This window comes from Corvus cornix, chromosome 4 (assembly GCF_000738735.6).
Source record: "Corvus cornix cornix isolate S_Up_H32 chromosome 4, ASM73873v5, whole genome shotgun sequence".
Lineage (NCBI taxonomy): Eukaryota > Metazoa > Chordata > Aves > Passeriformes > Corvidae > Corvus > Corvus cornix.
Genome location: NC_046334.1, coordinates 5,265,849 through 5,291,036, shown reverse-complemented (window position 1 = coordinate 5,291,036; position 25,188 = coordinate 5,265,849). Strand labels below are relative to the sequence as shown.

General features: G+C 41.4%; 1 long non-coding RNA gene across 1 annotated transcript in view; it reads right to left on the bottom strand.

Annotated features, from left to right (window-relative positions):
* Positions 1 to 5,257: 5,257 nt before the first annotated feature.
* LOC109145611 overlaps positions 5,258 to 25,188 on the bottom strand; it is a 31,218-nt gene continuing 11,287 nt past the window's right edge. The window contains exons 2-3 of the long non-coding RNA XR_002047085.3: positions 5,878 to 5,987; positions 5,258 to 5,465 (exon numbers count right to left, since the gene is read on the bottom strand). This is a non-coding gene — a long non-coding RNA (uncharacterized LOC109145611). The remainder of the gene's footprint in view (positions 5,466 to 5,877; positions 5,988 to 25,188) is intronic.

Below are 25,188 nucleotides of genomic sequence, written 5' to 3'. Positions count from 1 at the left end.
CACACTCTGCAGAGTCATTTCACTGAAGTATGGGTGCGGACATTTTAAAAATATTGAGCTGGAGTTCAGAGTTCTTAAAATTAAAATTTTTGGTGTATGTTTTGCAGTTTGAGAAAGATCAGGCCATTGCAATTTTAATTTACTCATTTCCCAAAGCTGAAAAGCATGTGTTTTCCCATGCCTACAACCCACAACTTGATTTTCAAAACTTGGCTTCCTTATGCACGCAGCACAAACGTTATGGTACTCCTCTTAGGTAGTGGAACAAGCATTTCTTCACAAAGATTTGCTTTGAGTTATTCTGGGCAGCTCTCAAGAGAGGGGAAATATAATAACAAAAGATTTAACTACAGTTTGCAGTGCTGGAGCCAGGGAAAGAATCACAGTGTTACAACTAAATATTTATAGCAGAACACTTGCTAAAAAGCTCTGTACAGTAAATAATTACCATATTGCTTCAGTCAGGACTTCTCTGATGCAAGCCAGGCAGAGCCCATTCCTGCCACTACTTCAGGGTGGGAATAAGCCATGGCACAGATCCCACTTGTGTGCTCCAGAGTCACTGCAGCTCCAGCATCCTGGAGACACCAGCCCCATCCCTGATACCACCACCCATGCCTGTATAAGAGTGAGACACTACCTGCTTTTAAAGCTCTGCTGCTAATCAGGACATCCCCCTGCTTCATTTTCTGTTCTCTTGGAGGACAAATCCCTTTTAATTCTTCAGATATACAAAACAATCTACTTATCTAAGCCTGCAAAACTTTCATCTGAGGATCAAAAATATCCTGGTGCATTAGGAATAATGAATTTACCCTGTAGGATAATGTATTTTAATCCTTTAGTGAGCCAGCTCTCCTCCCAGTTTTAAACCAGGGAGGCCTCTGAGCAATCTAAAAGACTTGAAAGACTTGATCCTCTCCTGCATTAATGCACACACATATTATCACTAATTGTTTAGTCTCTCTTTAATCTATTTAAATGCGTAATACAGACTTCAAACATATTATTCTATTTCCATTTCAAATTGCATATGAGTCATTAAGCAGAGAGATTTGTTCACTGCTAGTTTTTAAATGCTGATATGAGGGCTAGATTCTACTATAGTGTTAGGTGGAGATAATTACCTTTTCACCTGAGTGCTAGTGGTGGATACCTCTCACAAGGAACATACTCAGGTTGGGTGTTCTGTTTTCATTTCTCCCCTTCTTTTTGTCTTTACCTCATATTAGAGATTGAACTTGTTAAACCTTGGTATTTGTACTTGACACGTGAACTTATTATTCCTGTAAAAATGTTTCAAGACTTATGAAGCTTATGAAGTACAGACCTGAAGCAGCTCTTAGGTAAAGGTTTAAGGGACAAGGAGAAAAAAACAGGCATAAAATGGTGTCAAAATCTTACGTAATAATAGCAAACTTGCAGTTTTTTCTCTTATAAAGTCCCAGAGCATATAGACAAGGCAATTCAAAATGTTTGACAGCTCAGGACTGGTGGATGGAGCAAGTGATAGGTGGACACCAGAGCAATTAAAAGCTTTCCTCAAATGGGAGAGCTTTCATTTTTAAGAGATTTGAGAAGTTATAGTATGAGGTTGCCTCTGATTGTGTTTATTTGTATCTACAATTCACATCAGCACAGTGAAACACATCTTAATGTCCACAGGAGGCAGGACAAATAACACACCATATTTCAACCATCAGTTGTCCCAAGGGCATTTACCTCATTAATGAGGATGATGGCTTCAATTTTTCTCTTGAGAGTCTTTGAAAGGAGGTGATTGATACAGTTGCATAGCTGTGATATATAACTTCTGTGATTCAAGCAATAAACTCTGTTTCACCTCTTAAAAGCTCTGGGGAATATGGTAAATTTGGTGAGAATTCTCTGGGCTGTCCTGTAAAACAGTGCTCTTAGATTAAGTGGTGAAATTAGGGAAAAAAGAGAAAATACTGAATGCATCGAGACCTTTGTGCCCGTGGTCTCCCACAGCAGCACAGGGCATCCCTGTAAGACATTGTCAGGAGAAAGCCAGATGACACCTCAGAGAGCAGCGAGGGGAAAAAAAAGGAAAATATAAACTCCTCTTTTGACTTTTTTTTTTTCTCATAGAACTGGACTTTTTTTTAAATTTGATTTAATTTTGTCTCCTTAACACAGCTAGTGATTTGCCCTTACAATCAGGGCAAGCTCTGTGCATCATCAGGAGATCTGGACAGCATCTTTTATACAGATGGAGCAGTCAGACATTTCTCGAGCAGTCAAAGTTGCCAAGGATGCTTGTTTTTATTGGTGACTAATGGGAGATTTTTCCCAGTTGCTTATAAACATGGCTGCATGGAAAAAGTATTATGGGGGAGGGAACAAGGCCATGCTATTTAGAGGGTGAATCTGCTGAAACAGTTCCTTCTGTGATAAAAACTCATTGAGAAAATTGGCTGAATCTACAACAGCATCTCTTTTGGAAGCTGGAGCATTTGGTCCATTCTGCATGTAGGCACAGTACAGTATCACTGGAGATCACATGTCATCAGTGCTGTGACGCAGCTTGGTCCTCAAAGTGGCTCTTGTAGGTAATAGCTCAATTGCTACTAGACTGGAGTATAAAAAAGTTATTTTATAGATATATATATATAAATATCTTTATAAGGAAATGATTTGGCACAAATAAAAGAGTATTTGCAAAACAATCCTTTTGCTTTGGTGTCAGCTCTATGCTGGCTTCAGTACAGCCTCTCGTTCAATAAATTTCAAAGATCATCGGGAGTTACATCCATGGATTAGTTTTGGTTATAAAATCTCAGTGTTCTGCTGTCTTGCCATGTGCCAGATTTTCTGCTGCAAGTGTTTCCACCTCCTAATGGAGTGTGAGGAAGAAAAGCTGAGCACAAACAGTGTTGATTCAATGAATTTGCAGCCTGCTTAAAGAACTCAGCTCTGCCCTAACAGGATTTTATGGGAAACAAAAGAAGAAAGGAAAATGGGTTCTCTGACAGAATAGAAATCCCCTGGTTTTGCTGATGCCAAACTTATCTCAGTGCCACATGACGAGATGTCCCAGCGATACATAAGTAAGAACAGAGATCAGATTGGTTCCACATTTGTGAAAAAACCCCTCATTGAGCACCATTAAATCCCTGCAATGACCTCCAAATGAAAAGATTTCGTGTGGGCGTGAGTGGAGAAAAATCCTGTAACTAGTTTTATCTTGGCAATGCTAAGCTTGTTTCAAATATCTCTTAAATAGAAACACTGGGCAAAAGCAGTTTCTGGGACATCTGGAGCAGGGAGCGTCCAGGGTTGGGCTTAGACACCTCCTTCCCTCTGCAAGGGTGGGGAAGCCACTGGACCCCGATTCACATCCCAGCCCAAATCCTAACAGCACCAGAGAGCCTCTGAGAGGGCAGGGACCTGGCAGAACCCAACTTCCCAGCTTCCTCTTCTTCCTTCCCTCAAGCCAGGGAATGACCAGGGTGAGGTCAGGAGGTGAGAGTGCATCTCCACATCCTCCTCCTTAAGCGGGTCTAGCAGCCCAGAAGATGCCAAGCCCTTATCCCATTATTCCCTCTTGGCAAGAACCCACCTATGATTACTAATAGACTGACATTTTAATTTTGAGACATGCCTGATAGAAAACAGAGGGAAAAACATTCGGGATCACACTCTGGGTCATCTCTGTGTTTGGTTTGAGGCAAGATTGGTGAAATGTCAGCCTCAGAGTCATAAATGAAACAACAATTCTGAGTTACCTATACTAGTTATTTTGACTGGAAAAACTCAGCAATCCACTCTTCCCCTGAGTCAACTCCCAGGACAGCCCACTGGATTTCCTTGTTCATGAAGTCATACTGTTCCGAAGCAGGAAGAACAACAAAACCATAAGCATGTTGGAAATATTGAAAATGTTCAATATTTTATTGCGGAAATATTATGTTGTATTGCACTGCTTGATGGGAGCAAGGACACATGGCTGAATAAAAACTCTGTCTTGGGATGACTTTTTGTGGGGGTTGTTTTTTGGTTTTTTGAGGTCTTTGTTGGGTTTTTTTGGGTTAGTGGGATACATCTTGATCAACAACTAGACTGTTGATCAAGCAATTAGATCAGCAATTAGATACCTGAGCTGCAGCATCCCTGTCTCCAGAGAGGGATCCTGTTCAGCAGGAATCCAGCACTGGTGGCAGCAATGGGAAGTAACTGGTGAAACATTTCAAAGGGGAAAGTCACAGCTGAGTAATGAACACCTCAGTGCAGGGTTTACAATAGTATTAAACATTGGTTTAGTATGTATTCTTCCAAAATCTATGTTAAATCCATGGCAACAGCGTTAGTTTTTTCTTGGACAGCCTAGTTTTGGACTGTAAGTGTGCATTAAATCCTTGCTGGAAGAGAAACAAGTAATCCAAGCCTCAGCATGATCTCTCCAAGCTTAGCCCTCTCCCTTATTACAGTTGTTCACCCAGACTAGTGCTTTGAATGCAGATGAACTTGGAAAAACTACTGAAGCCAGCAGAAAAAGGTAGAGGTGTCAAACATCATGACGGATCTCTGAGCAGGGAGCACCAGCTCTTCCCCTTCCTGCAGGGACTGCTCACATCCCAACCTCTCTGAAAGTAAATTACCAGAGAAAACACTTACCATTTTCTTTTATATTAATCAACTTCCCTTTGTCTTCCTGGGTGATAATTGCTCCTGACTTCCACTAAGTGAAAACCAGCGAGCCAAATCCACTGCTGGCATTCCCAGCGGGAGCATCGCTGGGAACAGGGAGAGATGTGACAGGGACACTCTCTGGGCTTTCCTCCTGTGCCCAACACCTCCCCAGCACTACACAGGGCTACTGGGACACAATTACTTCCCCTTTTAAATGGGAAGGCTCAGACATGGTGTTTTCTCGTCATTTTTATTAATTATGATTTATTACTTACAAGGACTGTTTTAAGCTGCCAGCACAGGAGGAGTGGTGGCAGAGCTCTCCAGGGACCTGATGGCATTAATAATATCATCATTTTCTAGTTTTTTTCAATCTATTAGAAAATCCATGAAGCATAAGAACGAGCCTTTGAAACACCTTCTCCTCTCCCCTGTCTCTGACAGGAGCTGGTAGCAGTTGCTGAGGGAAGGGGCTAATTACGTACTCTCAGATAGACAACTGCTCTATCAGGCAAGTATTTGCTGGATTTTTTTTTTTTTTAATTTTAAAAATAAGGGGTTTAAGTAGCGAATGCAATACATAATTACCGAGGCGAATTCTGAAACGCTGAAGGCAAAATGACACGTTGCATCTCAGCGGGATGAATCTGCTAAGATTTCAGAACTTATTTATTTATCCATTCATTTGTTTATTATTAATTATTCATTTGAAGCTCTTCTCATTTTCTCTGCTTGTTTTTTTTCTGTCCAGGAATTGCAGCCTTTCTTCATCTTGACCGATGGAGGCTCACCTTTAATGGGTTGGTTCATACCTGAAACATTTTTGAAATTTGGTACAAAATTTTAGGCTGTTATTCCCTTTCTCACCCTTCCTTGTTTCTTTCCTGATGCCTTTTAATTTTTTTAAACCATGGCATTTTAAACCTATAAAGAGGTGCGTTTTTTATATTCTTCCCACAGTAGAAATACTGGAGAGCTTAGAAGAAAATACATTTTCAAGCTTCAGCTTAGGTTTGCAGGACCTGTTTTTGTTTTATGAATTCAGAAATATCTGTGCAGATCCTCTTCTGTGATAAACTAAAACTCTGCAGCTAAGAAAACTAATAGAGGGTGAAAATATGCTCTCCATAAACTAGAAGTTTATTTGAATAGCATTGTTGTTTGTTCTTCAAAGGACGTATACCAAAATAATCTAATTATTTGAATTATCAATAAAGAAAATACCTGTTTTATTCCAAAGAAAAGCTGGTTCTTCTTTGGTTCTGTTGTTTTCACAAATGAAAATGGCAAATAATCTCCAGAAAAAGGAGAACTCTTCCTAAATGGTGGATCTCCTGTCCATAAATAAGCAGAGTTACATCACTGAAAGGATTGATTAATAGGACATCACAGAAGTGGAACTACATTATATTAACATTATAATACTGTATTACTGCTGATATCCTGAGATGTTGCACATTTCCAAAGTATACAGTGCACTAGAGGCACTAATCTTCCTGAAGAGTCCACGACTGAATAAATGTGTTCCAGCCCCATGTACAGCCCTCATAAATCAGCTCATTATTTCTTAGGCATCACTATATATAATTGAAATTGGTGTCATGTTTATAACCCCTGCTCACAGAGCATGTGTGTGGAAATGGGCTAGAAACTGCTGAACAGATATTTTGACCTTAGGTGACCTTCATTTAATCATCTTGCATATGACACAGAAGAAAATAACAGTGTTGAAGAAGAAATTAATATAATTTCAGGGAGTTATCTCCAGCAGTCTCATAAGGTCATTTACGAGTTCCAGTAATCATGGTGGATGCCTTTCTCATGTGTGCTGATTGAGAGGTCAAAACTGGGATATTTTTACTTGTTTTTAGAGCTTCACAATGATTTGCTGAGTGATATATTAAAAAAAAAAAAAAGTACTTCACTAGAGTGTGGCCTAGCAGAATATGAGAAATGGAAATTTATGTCAGGAACACAGGAAAAGACTGAGCATCTCTATTCCACAGCCTGGGAGATTATGCACGCAGCCCCACATCACAGAAGGTGTGGAGAGAATGGAAATGCAGCGCCTTGGCTCATCTCCCCGACGAGAGACTCTCCTGTTGGCCCAGGTCAGCTCCCAATTCATCCAGGAGACAAAGGAAGGCCCGGAGATGAAAGTCCAAACCTACCATCACCCTGTCACAGCAGGAGGAAGTTGCCAGACAACACCTAAGTGTTGTGTAGCTCAGTATTGAGCCCAAAGCCTTTTGAAATGAGCAAACAGACTTTGATGTGGCAGCGCGGGATCTGCTGTCCATCGCCACAGGGGGGATCCTCCGGGGGCAGGTGATCCCCTGGCAGCTCCATCGAGAGGCGGGCTGGAGGATGGATGGGTGCCCGGCTTGGCGGATGGAGCAGCTCCTGCCTTGACCTCACACTCACAATCTTTTGCCCTCCATTGCCTCTGGCAGAGGGAATGCAGAGGCAGACATGGAGTGGGGAGGGAAGAGCCACATCAGCCTCAGGAGAGGGAAGAGCCAAGCTTTCACTTAGCCACTCCTGCTAATTCCTCTGCCTCCTGAAGCTCTGTACTTAACACTCATGGTGTTTAACTTTCTCAGTAGGGAAAAGTGCTGAGAGCCTTTCGAAGGTAAATAAACCACAGCCACCTTGCGCTATGGGCGCATGTCTTACCCAAAGCCTCTGGCTTCCTCCCCCACAGCTTTTTTCTGATACCTGGCCTTTTCCTTCTGCTCAAACCACAGAAATCCCCTACAGCTGTCCCCTTACCTCCCATCTCAGCAGCTGTAACTTCCCTGGCACGGCTTTGCAAAGATGCCCACTTCCCACCAAGGTCCCTTCCACTAACACCCAACAGCGCTCATTCCTCGCCACCCCTCCAGGTGCTTGGCTCTTCCAGAGCACCAGGCAACACTGCCATCCACTTCCAAGGTTCCCATTCTTGTCATGCTTGGACTTGAGGGAGACCCTCATGTCCCCTGTCTGCAAGCTGATGTGGTCACCTCACCCTCACCAGCCAATGTTCTCTATAATCCATCAGCCAAAGGACCCCCCATGCTTCCCACCAGCTCCATTCCTGCTCTCCTCTGCTGCCTTTAGAGTCACTTCTTGTTTCCATGGTCTCACTTATAACAATAATCCCAATTCTGGGATGAGTTTAAAAAAAATTTAAAATCCTTGATATTCAGCAAAATAATTAAATTCTGGACTTTTTAAGCAAAAGCTATGTGTGGTGACCAGACCTTGCCTCTGCCTGCTCCAGCCTCAGTACTGCAAGCGTAGGGAGAGAAGAGAAGGAGGCAGACAAGGAACATGACATATTCTGTGCTTCAGTGCAGGAAAAGGTCTTTATACCCAGGGGTCCAGGTGATGATGGCAAACAAACACCTTCCTAAACTACTCCCAAGCTTGGACATGTTAACACAGATGAATGATTTATAAACCAGGCTACATTTCTAAAATGAGAGAAGCTGTTGAGTGCCTCTGCCAGGATTGTCACTTAAAAATGAGGCAGAAAATTTCCATTGTTCTCCTTAGGTAATTTGTTTAATAAATATTTTGCTTTTTGAATCATTTCATAATTCCTATGCCAAGGCTGCTGCAGAAATTTCAGTCTGAGAGGAAGAAAATTGTTGGCTCCTTTCACAAGCCTTACTCAGTGCCTCTTGTTGAGTCCAAGCCGTAACTGTGAGTTATGCCATAGCTACAGCCATTTCTGCTGAGTGTGCAACACAGGCCACTGGCCAACATCATGTACATAACTGTAGTTTTTTGTCTCCAGTGAAAAAAAACTGAGGAAAAATCCAGATTGACTGAAACCCATGGCCACAACACCAGTTACTGCAGGTGGAGCTAAAAATTTCCTCCCAGATTTCCACAATGCATAAGAAAGTATTTTCCATGCTGGCAAACATATGATTTTTCACATCTTGTATTTAAACCCTCAAATAAGGACCTGCAACTCTATTCATACAACCATATACACTAATCTCTAGCTCCCTTATTTTATGCGAATTGCTGCTCACATATTTTATGTCAGCCTGCACTGCAGTTGCCAAACCCCTTGCAGTTCATAATATTTTACCTGTGTCAAACAAGGGAGAGAACCTGTAAGTATTTAAGTGCAGATTAGATGCAGCTTTGTAGGAGCTGATAAACGGACTTGGCTGGGACAGCTGTGAGCCATGGAAAGTCGAGTGCCTGCTCCAGCAATGAGCACATGGAGAGAAAACGTGGAGGGAGCAGAGGTGGAAACAGGATCCAGGTCCATGAAGTCCTGCTGGTTTCACAGCCCAGACACCTCTTCTCTGCCTGCTGGAGATGGTCTTGGCTGTCCACTGCTTTGGAAATGTGCATGCATGAGTATGAATTTCCACAGCAGTAGCTCATTCTCCCGTGTGTCACAGCAATCTTGCAGACTCCCTGGAAGAGTTTGAGGCCAGGTTTGATGAGGCTTTGAACAATCTTGTCTATTGGAAAGTGTCCCTCCCCAGGGCAGAGGGGTTGGAGCTAGAGATCTATAAGGCCTCAAACCATTATAAGATTCACACCTTTCTTTCTCCAAGGGTTTCTTTATACATCAGTCACTGCCTCCATTTCTTGCAAAAATCAACAACACTGAAATCACAATTAATACAGACATTTAGAAAAACTCTAGGTCCCATTCTGATCTCCATCTCTACCTCAAGCCAAGGAGGGACCCAAAAATGTGATAGTTGCATTCAGGTCAGGAAAAGCCACCCTAAAAATTCAGCACGACATGTATGGTATAACAGACAGAGGAGGAAAACTGAAAGAACCCTGAGAACTCTTTTTTTTTTTTTTTCACCTTTGACTCCTGGCAATGAAGGGGGGGGGCGTTAAAGACTCCCTATAAAGAGACATCAAAGGGGAGAACGTGATAACCTCAGTGAAATAGCAAATTCCACCCAAATCTCAGGAAGACAACGCCTGTGTTTCTTCTGAAAGGAGTTTTCCTGTAAGAGCGCTCAGTGAGGGAATCTGAGTTAATCCATGGGAGCTGGGGTTTCCAGCACCAGCCTGGGAGGTGAGGCAGGTGAGCACTTTATGGAGGGCAACCAACTCTATAATAAGCCACTGTGCTAATAAGCAGAAAGCTCATTTCATCCACCATTAAATATCCATTAAGGACTTTAATTCTTGCTAGCTCACTTGCATGAAGCAGAGCCAATGGAGAGTTGTGTTTATTAAGCTTCACTTCTCATTTTGCCCAAAACGGCCTCGTGCCATAAAGGGGAAGAGAAAAGCCAGGGATCCAAAAGATGAGTGCTGTGAAAAATATTCCAACTTGTTTCCCTGCTAATAACTTCAGTGTTCATGGAAGCAGGCTTCCACTTAGGTTCATTGGTCACCTTAAGGAACCAAAATACTTCCCAGGTTTGTTTTAAAAAGCACAAATGACTTTTCAATATTCCCAATGAAGTGCAGCACTCAATGACTTTCTCAAGGTGCTCCCGAGCATAGCTGGTGGTAAAAAAATCATAAAGAATGATGGGTTGAAGGCTCAGAAAGACATTGAATAGTTATTATATCTTTATTATTTTCTAAAAAAAAAAAAAGCTAAATATTTTCTTCTTTGAAATAGAATTTGGAACTAAAAATTTCCACACCCTGTGAATTTTTAAAAGCCCCTTTACCTGCAACGTAAAAGATCTCTGTCACACCTAGGGAGGAATGCCTGGCCCCTGTGCAGGGATGTGCAGGGATGAAGTGGGAAGGAGACGTCCACCTTCCAGTCAAGAATCCATTTTCCCCATTTTGTTACACAGTTCTGCATCTTATTTTTCAGAGAGAAAGAAACCCCTTCACATACTTGTGTATGATCCATCCTTAGGCTGTTTCTGTTCAGACTCAAGAGGAAGACAAAGTATCTGGGACATGCAGTCCTATCCCTAAGCAGGCAGGTTTAAGGGAGTTGTGATTAACAGCAGATAATTCTGAGAGCTTATGGAAAATGAAACCTCTCAGACATTTCAGATTTATCTCCTGCTGATTTTGGAAAACATTCTTTACACAAACTTAGATCCTGTATCTTTAATTCATATTTTCTGCCTTTACATCAAACCCAACTAATAAGGTTTCTGAAAACATTTGAAAATATTAGTTCTGCTACACTTTCTTCTTCTTTTGATCAAAAAGCATGACAAACAAATCATCTACAATAGCTTTCATTTAACTACTGCCTCTACATATCAGAATATTTCACTGCTTCCAGCAGTTACCAGTTTAACAAACTATTTTTTCCCCTAGAGGGGAAAGTCTTGCCAACCTCAACTAAATACTTGGAGTTACAGGTTGTTAAGAGTACTGTATCAGATTTATTTTTATAGGTCTGGAAGAGATCATGGCTATTTCTCAGAACAAGCTCAGCATTAGAGCCCCAGCTTTGGAGAGACTGGAATACAAAGCATGGAAGTTGGAGAGAAAACAGGTTACTGTGGCGGATGAGAAATCCCACAGACCACTGCATGACTCCTCAGAGTGTGATAGGGATATTTGCTACATGGAATAATTTCTTTTGTGACAGAGTTGATCAAAACCAACCCAGAAACACAGAATCTCCCCAAATTCCACCATATCAATATTGTGGTACCCCACAGACATTTAGTGTTTTCTTTATAGTGCAAAAAGTTATGTTTCTGAATACAGAGACTAAAATGAAAATGCCAGTTAGGTTTTCATGCAAAGCCAAATGCCTCCTAAACATTAAACCTTCACATTTTTCAGAAAAAAAAAATCTACTTTTTTCAAAACAAAAAGAGACAAAAAGGTGAGGGGAGCTATTTTCCCTGCTTTTAAAAAGCACAATGCAGGAACCTAAACTGATTTCAGATTAAAAGAAAAAAGAAAGAAAAAGATAATTTTTACAAGGTCTCTGCACTGATTAGCTCCAGAGAAGGAGACTGTGTCCGTGATGCTGAACTAGCAGAGGTGTGTGAAAGGAAACAGGAGAAAACAAGAGACCCTCCATAAAACAGTGGCTGTGTTTTGTCTGTTTGCCTGCTTTTCACTGTTTCAAAGCCTCCTGATGGAAGATGTCAAAGGCTTCTGGGTTGTGCTGATGCCATGGAGGATCCTCAGCTCCCAGAGGAAAGGCTCTGTAATTACCATCGCTGCTGTGATCAGTGTATTGATCTGCAGTGAAACAGCACAGCATCAGCATATGGGAATGCTTCTTTTATCCCCAGGATGAAGGCTTGCAGAGTTTATCTTCCTGTGAGAGGGCCTCCTTTATTTTTTCATGCAAATCATTAAGAATATTGACAAACTAGTGAGATTTTATCAGGAAGGGTTTTTTTAGAAAGATTAAATATCTCAGTGATGCATTGATTTTTATTTATCAGGGGAAAAGATTCTTCTAACAAAAAAACTGTAATCAGGCAATCAAACCCAATTACCTTATTTAAAAAATGCCTAAAACTTATGAGCATGAGATTGTCAAATAATCTAGTTTTGTACAACCTTTTAGCTAGTTTTTAATATTTAACACCTTCCAAGATAGGTGTAATGGTTGATATGAAAATTAAACTGCAAGGGCTAAATTCTCTTTTCATTGATATGCCAGGCTCAAGAGATATAAGAATAGGCTGTGTTGTTCCTTTCTTAGGCACATGGGTCTGAATCCTGCAGCTAGTGTTGCTCCTTTATATTCTGCATCCATTTGCTTTTTTGCTCCTGGCAGATAAGCAGAGCACTATTAATATGAATTTCCTCACATAAATATGTTAATATGCTATGGCTAAATGCAGATATGTAAGGAGCTGGAATGGAAAAAAGCCCTGTCCCCATCCAGATTTTCAGACATGCCCTGATTTTTTTGCTGTCTCTTTTTCAAGTACTTTAAGATTTCAACTTTCCTAAAAGACAAAAAACGACCCCTGAAGAAAAGCCAAGAAGAACACAAAATGAGGAAGAAAACCCCCACCTGCACCAGAACTGGTGCCAGTATCATCTGTGCAGTGCAGCCATCACAGACTTCCTCTCTGGAGCCGGATTGAGCCCAGGTGTTATTACTCCACTGGGTGCTGTCTGCATTTAAGTAACTCTTCCTCCTTTGAAACCCCATGCTTCAGCAGTGTCACTTCATGATTGCTCTTCTGCGAGTTGCATGCTGTGATTTTTTTTCAAGCAATCAGGTTTTTTTTTCATGCATTAGTAGTTATACACATTATTGCCAAGGAAAAGTCAAGGAGAAATAGGCACAGTTCTAAAGTCTTGAAGAAAAAAAATAAAAGTGGGGTTTATTTTACTTTTTTTTCAGGGAAATATTCTCAATAGAAGAATCCTACTGTTACCTACAGAGAATATTATGGGTTTTTTTGAAGTAAATTCCCTTAATCTGCCTCCATTTCCTAGAAAATGTCAGATGTACCTATAGAGAGAATCAGACACTTTAAGATTCTAATAGGCATTTGAAACAACCTTTGTATCAGTTAATTAGATTGCATGCAATGAATGAGGTCAAAGAAACTAATTTGATGACCTTTGTTATAAATAGCTATTAATTAATGTATAATTAATCTTCACATTCATAGGAGACATTGCATACGACTTGTACATGAAAACAAAATTAGGAAACATCATATTCATGTTATATATGATTGTTGATTAAATAGTTGTCATATTTAAATGATTCCCAAATCATCATGCAGATAAGCAATGAAGGTAATCAGATAACAACGATTTGCTCAGTGTTAGAGTTTGTTCAGTGTGTGACGACAAGCTAAATCATTAAGCAGATGTTTGAACATGATGCAGACTCACCAACGCTTCCTAAAATAGCATCCCTTGCTTACAAAACGAGGATCCTACTTCTGATGAAGCTTGGATTTCGTAAAGGAGAAAAGAAGAAACAACCATAAGCAAGGACAAAACCAGGATTATCAGAAATTATGTGTTTTTTGGCAAAAGTGGAGGGAGAAAAGCTTCATTTCAAAATTAATTTATCTGCAAAACCTTTCTCCAAGCTTTGGTGGCAATAGTGAAAAGAGATAGAAGGCCCTGTGCTCGTCTCCATACCCTCAATCCCTCCTCCCCTGGCACAGTGTGAAGAACAAATGTTAGCAGAGCTTAATGGCCAGGTCAGATGCAAGTTCCGAAAGCATGGATTTAAAATGTGGCATGAGTTCAGCAAAATGACTTTACATGTGTTACATCTTGTCCAGTGTTATTAATGAAGGAAATGACCTCCTTTCTTGCTCCATAGTGAGGGGATAACTCATTAATGAGCAATAATATATTAGGACTTAATATGGGGAGCTACCAATTAAATTCTAGGGGTCTTGGTGCTCCTATGTAAGGCTTACCTTAGACCTTTGCAAATGCTGTCTTAAGAAATCTGCCCATGGAGTATGGCTGCACTGTCAAGTCTTTCATTTCCAATATTTCTGGCTTAAGCTCCGGAAAAAATCATTCCCAGATCACCATAACCCAAGTAATCATTTCTGCATGGTCATAAGAAATTATTTTTAAAAATCCTAAATGTTGAGACTCGATCATTTCTAGGAAATGGCTGTAAAAATAGCACCTTATTGTTTCCAAATGACTTCCAGATCAAAACTGTTCAATTTTCAAATTTAAAGCTTCAATCTGCAAGCATTTATAAGTAGCAGCTTTCTTCTTGTCAATAGCTTTATTGAACTCATGTTCTGAGTTCAGAAAATGAAACCACGTCCCCTCAGCATCGCAAACTCTCAAGCTGGGACTCAGATTGTTCCCTGTCTCACATTACACCAATTCCACAGCGGGACTTTCATTAGCACCAGGGCTAATTAAAAGACATGGGATCCAAACTGTTCTGACAGAACATTGGCTACTTGACAAAATTAATATTTTCCTGAGAACGCTTTCCAGAGAGGTCAGCTTCTTTGTGCAAAAGAAATGCTCCGCTTTCGTTTACCCTCCCAAAATTTCTTGGACACACACAGGCACACGCCCATAACTTGGAGGCAGAGATGCCACCACATATTTCTAGTGCTGTTTACATTGAAATCCCTGTGCCACTTCACATCTTCAGCACTGAAATATCTACCAAATGAGAGGGGAGATGAGGGTGGTTCAGAGGAAACGGCATCCAGGCAGAAATCCAGGACTTAAAACCTAAATAAATTAAGAATTAGCAGACTCCTGTTCTTCATTTTCCTTAAAATACTGACACAGCTTTCCGAGTCTATTTTTGAGATAACTGAAAGCATTTTGGGTTTTGAGAAGTTAAATATTTCTTTTAAAAATTGCCCTCTGTAAGTGATTAGATATCATGCAATATTTCGTTGTAATTGGTAAATCAGATGAAAAAGAACTTACTGAAGCATAGCTATTGCCCTGGAAAGTAGAAATGCAAAATTGCTTTTAAATCGTGCCAGGTTCTCTGATCTCCTACAGAAAAACTGAAAACAGAGTAAAAATTAAAAATAGTGAGTTTGCAATCAAGATTAACATTGGACAAGGTCTCTTCAACTTATGTTGAACATTTGTTTTTAAAAATCCCTTAAAATTTATTGCAGTATAAAATTATAATTTTCCTTTGGATTTGAACAAAAATAATGAGACCAATCAAGCCAGGTATATTGATATTCCACTGCCAATGCAGGTAAATTACATATATTTGAAGAGAGACATTAAACTTGGATGTGGGCTAGGATTTTCTCTCTTTGAGCTTCCTGGATGAAGGGCGCTGTATGGTTAATAAGTGTTGGGGCTGTGATGTATTCTTAATACTCCTGGAAGAGCAGACATGTTTGGAAGGTCCATTGCTGCTTTTAACAGGAGGGAATCCAAAGGCTCCCACTAAGGCCAAAGATAGAAATGCACACTGCTGGCTGGTGAAGGCAGAAGTGCCCACAGATTGTTACAACTGGCATATTAAATTCAGCCTATGGTTTATTTCAGAGCTCCCTGAAAAGCAGGGGGATAGAAAGGGGCAAGTAGCTATGATGGGAAATCCTGGTTCATTCCCCTCTCCTTGGTAACAGCCTGAGTGAGAAGATTGTGGGAATGAGAGGAAAAGTGGAGGATTCTGCCAGTAATTCTCTTATTTACACAGTGAGTCTCAAGTCCAACGTCTCACGGTGCAGTCTCAGCTCTCACTCATCCTTTACCTGCTCTTTATTTATTCAGTTCCTGAAGTTAATTTTCTTATTAATGTGAAAAGATACAACTTAGAAAGTGTAATTTAATCCATGTCTTTCCCTCTTCACAGCCTCCAGTGCTGGAGAGAGAAACAAAGACCTACCTGAATGCACTGTTGATTCTGTATTAAATAACCTATTGTGTGACCCTAGTGCTAAAACTTTGCTTTTCTGCTGTAGGATATTAATGATTAATAACCAAGTGGCACTTTGGAGGATAGCACCCACTCAGGTTGCTGTAGCCATCACACAACCGGAGGGACATATGAATATAAACTATTAATTATAATAAAGCAATTATTATAACCTGCAGCCATCCGGAAGGATGAGAAGGGTAAGAGAGGGGAGAGGACAATTTTCCTTTGGTAGATGGATACAAGGACAGCAGCCACATGTTGCCAATAATCCCTTAAGTACTGTGAAGATGCTTTACTGAAAGCAGTGCCCTCTGGTATCCTGCTCCAGCGACCAGGCACCCAGAGGTTGCAGGGTCAGTGGTATTTTGGGGTAAGGTTCTGAACCACCATCAGATTGGAGATAATCCTGGTTTGCTCCAGGCTGCAACTGTTGAAGTTAAATTCTTTCATGAAAAATTTACTCCCCAAAAGGCAAAATGCTGTTGCAAGCTTAATGCCTTTTGGAAATGGGAAAGCATGGATGCTCAGCCAGGCTTGGCATTGATACTTCTCCAAGCAAGAAACAAAAAAAAAGCCCCAACCAGAAACCAAACCTTCGCTAAAGTGTTGGCATAAAGCAGATGCAGAACCACTTAAAAAACCTTCCTATGTATTGATTTCATGGTCTGGATACCCTTCTTTCATCCTGACTCTCTTCCAGGAGGAGTCCCAAGCCTGCCTTTTTTCCCCTTCCACACTGTGGTGTCTGGGGTGCAGCCAGGGGATGCCAGAGCTGTACAATCAAGGGAGCAGGGTCTGAGGATGCTACATAGATGAAGCAGACCAGAATTTAACTTTTATTCTAACACAGGTATCTCCTTCCTTAAAAAAAAAAAAAGTGAATATCATTAAATAATACAGGTACAAACAGAAAAAAACGTTTATCTGCTCTTCTGCCAGTTTGTGTACTCAGCTCTCTTGACAGTGTCTCCATAGTGTGGTATTTTTCACTGCTAGATATGTTGGTGTTACCATTTAATTCATTACCCAAGGGCCTGTAGTGTAAAATACAATTTTCCTACTTGGATTCCAACCATACCTGCCATGCATAATAAAAGCCACACATTCATTTTGCAAAAATAAATTGAATTCCTTTCGGGGGCACGCTTTTATAGATGGCTGAATCTGCAGTGCTTCTGATTAGACTAGAATAAAAAAGGAAAAAGGGAAAAAGAAAGGAAAAAAGTTTGTCCCTGTGGATATTTGTTCACAATGTTACAACTGCTTCTGGGAAGGGGGATTGCCTGCTTCTTTAAGTAGTGTAAGTCGTTAGCCATGGGTAGTGCACAGCTAAGTGTGAGACAATCGCTCCCCTGTTACAGACCAGGGAGAAATGTATGCATGGAGATACGTTCTGGCTTGTTAACGTGCTCCAAAGCAGCTTTGTGCAGCTGCCACGAGGTTTCCCCCTGCTTTGCTGGCTGATTTCAAGAGCTGGCCTGGCTTGGTGGGCTCGGGAAGGACAACACCACGAGCCCAGCACTGCAGCCCCTCTCCGAGCATCACCAATCCTGGCCCTGCCACCAGTGTTGACATGGGTGACATTAATAGCTCAGTGTGAGCTGCCAGCTGGGGTGTTCATCCTGGAAAATGCTGCTCAGGGGGTCCTGGCTGACAACCTCACTTCAAGCTCCTCCAGATGGGTTTGACAGCACAAGTACGATCTCCTCACATGTGTTGTCGTTGCCTAGTGAGCTATTAACGTATATTAGTGATTAATGGTCAATGGTTTGACTCGATGCTCTTAGAGGTCTTTTCCAACCTTAATGGCTCCATGACTGTATCATTTGTTATATCACCATTTGTTTATTCTGCCCTGAAAGTGGCACTTTGCACCGCTGTTGTGACAGGCACACGGAGGAACCGTGCAGTTCTGTACTTAATTTCCACGGAATTAAACGGGATTTGTGGTTGCCCAGCACCTCAGAGGAGCAGGCACTAATTGCCAAGCAGTGAATGGAGCACTGAGAAGCGCTGAGAGCAGGAAAGTTAGCTATGATGCCACCCAGAAGATTAAGAAGCTGTCAGGTTTGCTCTCAGTAAATCATAAGCCAACATGTTTCATGAAATAATAACAACATACATTGCTCCCTGCAGTCCGTGCTTGCTTCTGCCCTAAATGTGACACAAGTGTGTAACAGGGAACAGAAATGAGAAGTGCATGAAGGATGGGAACACTGCAGTCCCTCTGTCCTTGGCCTGCCCATCACCAGGAGTACAGCCAGATTGAGAGCATAGAAAATCAGCAGCCTCCATATGAAGGTGCATATCCATGACTCGAGGCCAAAAGAAATCCCATCTGTATCTCCAATAGCTGCTAAAGGCTGCCGTTCCCTCTCCCAGGACTTCATGGGAACCTCCCTGGAGTCAAGCAGATCATGACTTGCATTCCATGGGTTTCAGGTGTGTCCCAAAATCATCTGACTGCAGAAAGGCTTTACCATTGCAAAGGTTCCAGCAAAGGGCTCACATTCCTTATCATATCTGCTAGTTTTCCATATCACTGGGCTGGTGCAGGCATTACATATCAGCAAATGTTCATTTTGAACTCGCTCACTAGTCCTCCTTCGTGTTCTAATCCATGTGAGGTTCACTGTGCCTGTTTGACTACAGTCAAATTAGAACCACAGCACGTATGAAACACCAATTTGCAGAAGTGTGTGATTCAGCAAGAGAAATAACTCCCAGGACTCCTACTGTCTTATCAAGTGATCTTGAGACTATAGTAGCACGGTTAATTTTGGATACCGAGCTCCTGATAGCTGAATAAATAGCTCAGTAAATAAGGACAGAATCTCATCAGTCATTCATTCTGATCCATGGTTGGATTCAGCATGTGAATTAAGATTTGAGTTCTCATCCATCCTGTGAGGAAGGAAAAATTGGTGCAAAATGCATTCACATATTCCATTAAGACTGTCCCAAAATGGTTCAACCAGAATCCAGACTTCTGGGTGCACTTACGCCTCGTGCCCAAGAATAAAACTTTAACACAAACCTTACAAGATAATTAACTTCATGCAAAAAAACAACAATAAGAAAGAAACTTGGCAATGGTCAACTCTTTCTCTTGCCCTCTGTTCCTGATTAACTTTGCTGGAACATCTACGGGCTCCTGTGTTCATTTTGCAGCTGTCCCACTGGTGTTAAAGGAAGTTTTGCATTTGCAGTAAAGAAAGCAGTAACAGACCTCACAGGCTCAATCCTCATTCCCAGGGACTTCTGAATGTGATCTGCACTGATGGAATTTCCCAGGAGCATGGACACCCCCTCAGGGGGATGACTACAGCCCATCTGCAGAACCTTGGGGAGAAAGAGTTTAGGCTCAGATGAGACTTATCTCTGTTCTCTCTCTTCCTTTAAGGGAAGGTGCCACAAAGCAGAGGGAACAGAGGGAACACTTCCCACCAACTCCTGCAGTCTCCTTTCTCAGCCTTTCACTACTGTGCTGCATCAGCTTGCCATTAAACACACATACATAATGGGAGAACATCTAGTTAAGTTTCCTGGCACTTGAATTAACAGAGTTACCTTCACAACACCAAATCAGACATTTCCAGGGTGAAAAATAGATTGAAAATCTTGTGAGAACACAGGGAGAAGCACTAATAGTGTGTCTATCATTAACTCCAAGCTGATAAAACATTAGCTGCTTAACGCCTGCCAAATGCACCAGGCACCTCTTCCAACACTGTGTTACTGTTTGAATGTTACCTGTCAGAAAGTGAGAGTACTTTAACTTTGCTTAAGTCATGTCAGAATTTCTGGAGTTGGGACTTCAGAATTTGTGGAGTCATTAAATGACTTAAAATGAAGAAGAAATCCTTTCAAACAAAATGCAGCATTTCAGAAGTTGGGTTATTTTTTATCTGCCTAAGTTATCAGAATTCACTGCTTTTTTTTTCATCAAACATTTTTGGCACTTCCGAACTACTGAGCTTCAGAAAGTGTGAGGAAGAGCAGCAAATGCCCCAAGGCCTAGTCTGGAGCACCTGGCAAGGAGTTTGGCATCAAAACTTGGGGTACAGCTAAGGAGATGTGCAATCCCCCATGGGGCGCTTTATCTTAAATCTCTCTCAGCTGTGTGCCACAGCAGCATTTCACCCTTGATTGTGCTACCGCTGCTGGTTTGATCATAGTATAATAAAAATTATTGCATGCATACTTATATATGTACTGCAAACATGCTATGCACATAGATAGAACTGTGACTGTATAAATACATTCCCCCTGTGCATCTAAGCCATCCCCTTCCAAATACACAAATCCCTTGGTTTTAAAGAGATTAAATTCCACCCAGTGGACATTGCAGGCACCTTGTCCCCTTTTGGTGCTCACACCTGATTCTTTGTATCAGGAATTTCACCAGAAATGTTTTAAATTTTAATTTCCTGAGGTTAAGCCTGCGTTTGGATTCAGTAAGAGTCTGATGAGCAATCGTACTTACCCCACAGATGAGTAACATGCACAGTTCAACTCAAGCATGTAATTAATAGGCACTGCTTAAAGGCTGTATTTGATCTGATTTAGAGCACATAACCTTTTTTTCAGCCCCACTTGTTATTTAGCCCTATCAGTAACTCTTTCTTCCACTGTCTTCCATTTGCTAAATACAAGAGTGTCCTGATTTTGGGGCCAAATGGGTTATTCCATGCCATCCCCTGACCTGCTCTGCTGTGGCTCCCCCAGTGTCTCCCTGGCACAGTGGATATGCCCCAACTTCTTATGCGGCCTCAAAAATACCCATTAGCTGAAAAAGAAATAGATCAAGTTGGAGTGGAGAACCAAAAATAAATAACTGGAAGTGCACTCCTAGGTCAGACCTTTCCCTCCCTTTCTCTGGCCAGCATCAAAGGCTGGAGTTCTGCCAACTGCTTCCTCCTCACAACCCAACAAAAAGGAGTCCTGTGCTGGGTAATGCTCTAAAACCACTTCTGCAGAATACACTCACCCTGCTTGCAAGTGGCTGGGCAAGGCTTGGAGGCCCTCTAATTGTCATGGATAGATCAGCAAACCCCTTTGAAAGCCACGTCAGCCCTATTTAATTATTTTGCTTCACACTTGGGTGCCTTTAACACAAGAGTGCCTGCAAGGTGTTCTCCGTGCCGGCGGCTGCCAGGGAGAAGAGCAGCTGATTTAAAGGTTGGAAGGGAATAAAAAAAACCTCCAACAAAGGTCTATTACGGTTTCCAAGGAAAGTAAAATGAAATGAAATGAGAACTAAAACAATTGCCCTGGTAATCAGCATCATGATTAAGGAAATGGACCAAAGAGAGACCAAAAGATGCATCATAAATCTTGAGGATCAGCTCCCCACATGCTGCTCTATTACAGCTGGCTGCTCAGCACCTCATTAATGCCATGCAGTTGGGATGCTGTGAAATGCCTGCTCGTGATAACACTGATAAGCCATTATTCCTGCTTAGAAGAGTCTCACTCTTCATCTGGGCAGCATTTTGGGTAATATTCCTCTAAGTCAACATAAAGCCTCCCTTTGCCGAGTCCTCCCAGGCAATGTGAATGACTCTTAGAAAGGGTAAAACCAGAACACCTGAGAGGTCTTTCCTAAGGCCACACCCACCACTGCTTTTCCAAGAGAAATGAGGCTGAGTGGTTTCCCAGAGAAGAGCGGCAATTCATATCCATTAGCCAGGCCCACTGGGTGGTGTTGGCTTCCCAGGAGTGCATCTGATGATTGTACAGTCCAGTTTTTGGTCTGAATTATATTTTCTGATATGTAGGCAAACATAAGAGCAGATTTTTTAAAATATATATATATATATAAGGAATTATATATAATATTATATTTATATTATATAGAACTAATTATATAAAATACAGTCCACCTTAAGTGACCAATTATACTGTTCTTCTCCCCTTCTTAGCCATTAACTTACTGTCACATGACTTCTTCCTCCTTTTAAAGTACTTGTTTCAAATCATTATTTTAAGTGAAAACATGCTGGTGTTGCTGGTCTAGATATTGGCACAGAAGTGTTGGTACACTGGGTCCTGTTTTCATTTTCTCCAGACCTCTCCTGACTTCCTGTGCATATTATTCATCCCAGAGTAATACCGATGAAGAAGTGACTTTTATATATAACTACATAATGTGCTTTCTCTTTTTTTCCCTGGATGGTGAAGAGCCAAAACACATAAAATAATATTAGCATTGATCAGCATTAATTTTGCCAGCAGTTACATTTCCCAAATTCTGTTCTCCACCTTATAATAACATTCTCAAATTATAAGGCACAAGACTCAAATTGCTACTTACACTGACATCAAAATGTAGCAATTACTCTTGTTATAAGGAAATAAGTGTGTGGGAAAAGAAGCAGGTTTTTGTCTCTTCTAGGGCTGTTTCCATATAAATCAGTCTTTCCACTCTCAGGAATGTTTCTTCACAAGAGAAAGAAAAGAGAGTTTGGTCCCTTTGTGATAACATTGACTCAAACACCACAGCTGCCTGTCCTAGGCTTTCTTCTGTATGAACAATGATTTTCTCTGGAAAATGGTCATGCATGAGGCATGATTAAAAAACCAAACAATCAAAAATCAACGTTAACAACTATCAGAGGAATATCAGAGGGTTTTGAACTATTATTTTCCGCTCTCTTTCACCTAACTGCATTGGCAATTTTTCCATCACATTTTAGCATTACAGTTTCGCAGAGTTAACATGTTACAGGGTTTTTCTCTTCCTATATGTGATTTTTGAAAAATCCATTTCATCCTTAAAATATGATTTTTAGCAGTGAATGGTAACTACTGTTTATCACTTAAGCTAATTTAATGGAATTGTTATACACTATAATTATTACCTAGTTATTAAACTTTTCTCTTTTAGTTCCAGCTCATGGAGACCATAAATGTTACTGTGGTTGTAAACAAAATATAAGGCTGCGCTTTGAAGAGTGACCTTCCTCGCTGGTGAATTCATTTCTCTGGTTGGTTTGTTGAAAGCGCAAAGAGGGCAAAAACAGGGGGAAAGAGCATCCAGAAGAGCTGATGGATATGAAATAGGGAGAGCATGATTTCAGATGAGATAAAACCCACATGTAAACTCAATGCAGAAATATTTTCATGGCTGAAATTTTGCTCCAGATCCTAGAAATAGGAAAAATGTAGAAAGATTGGAATATGTCTAGAAAACATACTTCCCCCTCTTCCATCTGTCATCCCAGCCACCTCCACCAGAGAATCCTCAGCCTGACTCCACAACAACTGCTTCTTTGGATCCGGCTTCATCCTGCCTGCTCAACAGCAGTGGGGCGGCAGCAGAGGATAGCACATGCCTGGAATTCAATAGGCACTTGGCACAGCCTCCTCATCCCTCCTGGCAAAAGATCCATGTGCTCCCAGGCATTTCTGGGTGTTCTGTGCCACTTGAGTCAGCAACACATACGGTCAGCCCCAAGGAATTCTTGGCAGGAGCAAAGCCCAGCTTGCAAGCTGTGAGGTGTGTCTGTGTCCAAGAGCAGCTGGGCCTGGCTGGTGCCTGAGCCGGGGACTGGACTCTCAGTGTGTGGGGGGGAAGAGACAGCCCAGGGGAAAACCAAACAAAACAGCATAAAAAAGTCTTATCTGGAACATCACTCCATAGGCAGAGTTTTGTTGAATGCAAGTGAAAATCATTGGATTTCTTATTTACAGACAATATTGTCCTTGGTGCCAGCTCATCATGTGGCTCCATCTGCGAGTTCTCGTTAGACCACGGGAGAGGGGATGAAGGAAAAAAAAGTGGTGGGCTATTTTCATAGTGTGTCCCCCCAGCTCTTCCCCTCAGCATTTCTCTGCAGTTTCATATTCCCACTGCCTCTAGAGCCTTCTTGTGAATTGTCTCTTATTTTTGGTTTATTTACCCAAAGATGCCTTTACATTCCCACAGGCCTGAACCTCATTGACTGCAATTTCTGTTAGTTGTTACATGGGGCTAGAAAATCCATGGAAGAATCTTCAGCTTGGCAAGAAGCAGATGAAAAATGACTGTGTGAGAGAGAGAGGGAAAGGTCAAAGTGCTGGACATTATCCTGAAGAACATTGTTTTGCTAATAAATATGTTGTTTGCCAAGAGTGGCAGACCCCGGAATATCCACGCTGTGGGAAATCTCTCTGCTGTCAAAAGCACTATGATGCTTTGCCACGTGGAAAAAAATACCCACCCAAGGATCATCTCAGGGCCAAATCCTTTCCCTCTAAGTCAATAAGCAGTGAGAGCTTTTAAGGATATTTTTCCAGGCTGAGAGCAGCTCTTGGGTGAACTTGCAGGAATGCTGGTCACATTGTTATCCATGTGTTCAGAGACGAATGTCTGTCTTATGGGAAAGTTATTTAAAGCAGAAGATAAAATGCTGCAGGAAGAGTTCCCTTGCAGTGAGAGAAGATCACGACACAGCAGATGGACATCATCCATTCCTGCTGGAGTGGCACCAGTACCACAAATATGTTTGCAGTATCACAGGGAGAAAGAGATGACAGCAGTGTTGATTACCCAGCAGACATTTCCTTTATAATAGAAACAGTACTCCCAAAAAATCACTGTACTATAGTGATTATTCCATGTGATGCTGACTGAAAATAAAAAGGGATTTTTCATTATAAACCCAGTTCTACATTCCCAGTTGTCACAGCTGCAGCACCAAAGCCCTAATGATTTGTAGGTACCAAGATTAAAAAAAGCTATTCGCTGTGTGTCAGCAGCTATGCAAAGTCTCTCCCTGCACAGTGGAAATTCTTTCCAAACTGTCAAGGAAGTGCCAAAAAGCCAAAACTAATAGGGCTCCACAAATACATATATAATAAAGAGAGTTACAAATCGGCAACTTTATCTCCTAAGTCACAAATACATGGCCACTATAAAATTAGTGCTTTGGGAAATTTTGCATTTTAAAGAAGGTCCATTGCATCACTTATGCAGAGAAGGGATGCATTTTTTATTTCCACTGCTCCTTCAAGCAAATATTGATATTCTAATGTCAGGGATGAGGGAAATGCAGGACTCAGCTATGATGTGGCCCTCACCAGGCACAGCAACCTTGCTTATATGAGGTGGTGTCATGGTGAGAGTAATACCAACATCTCTTTGTAGGTTTACTCCCACCTCTGCTGAGGCACCAGAAGCAAGACCAGTCCCAGCTGGTGGCTTCAAAAAAACAAGCAATAATTGCTGTGTGTGAGAGTGGTTGCTCAACTCCTTTAACATATGC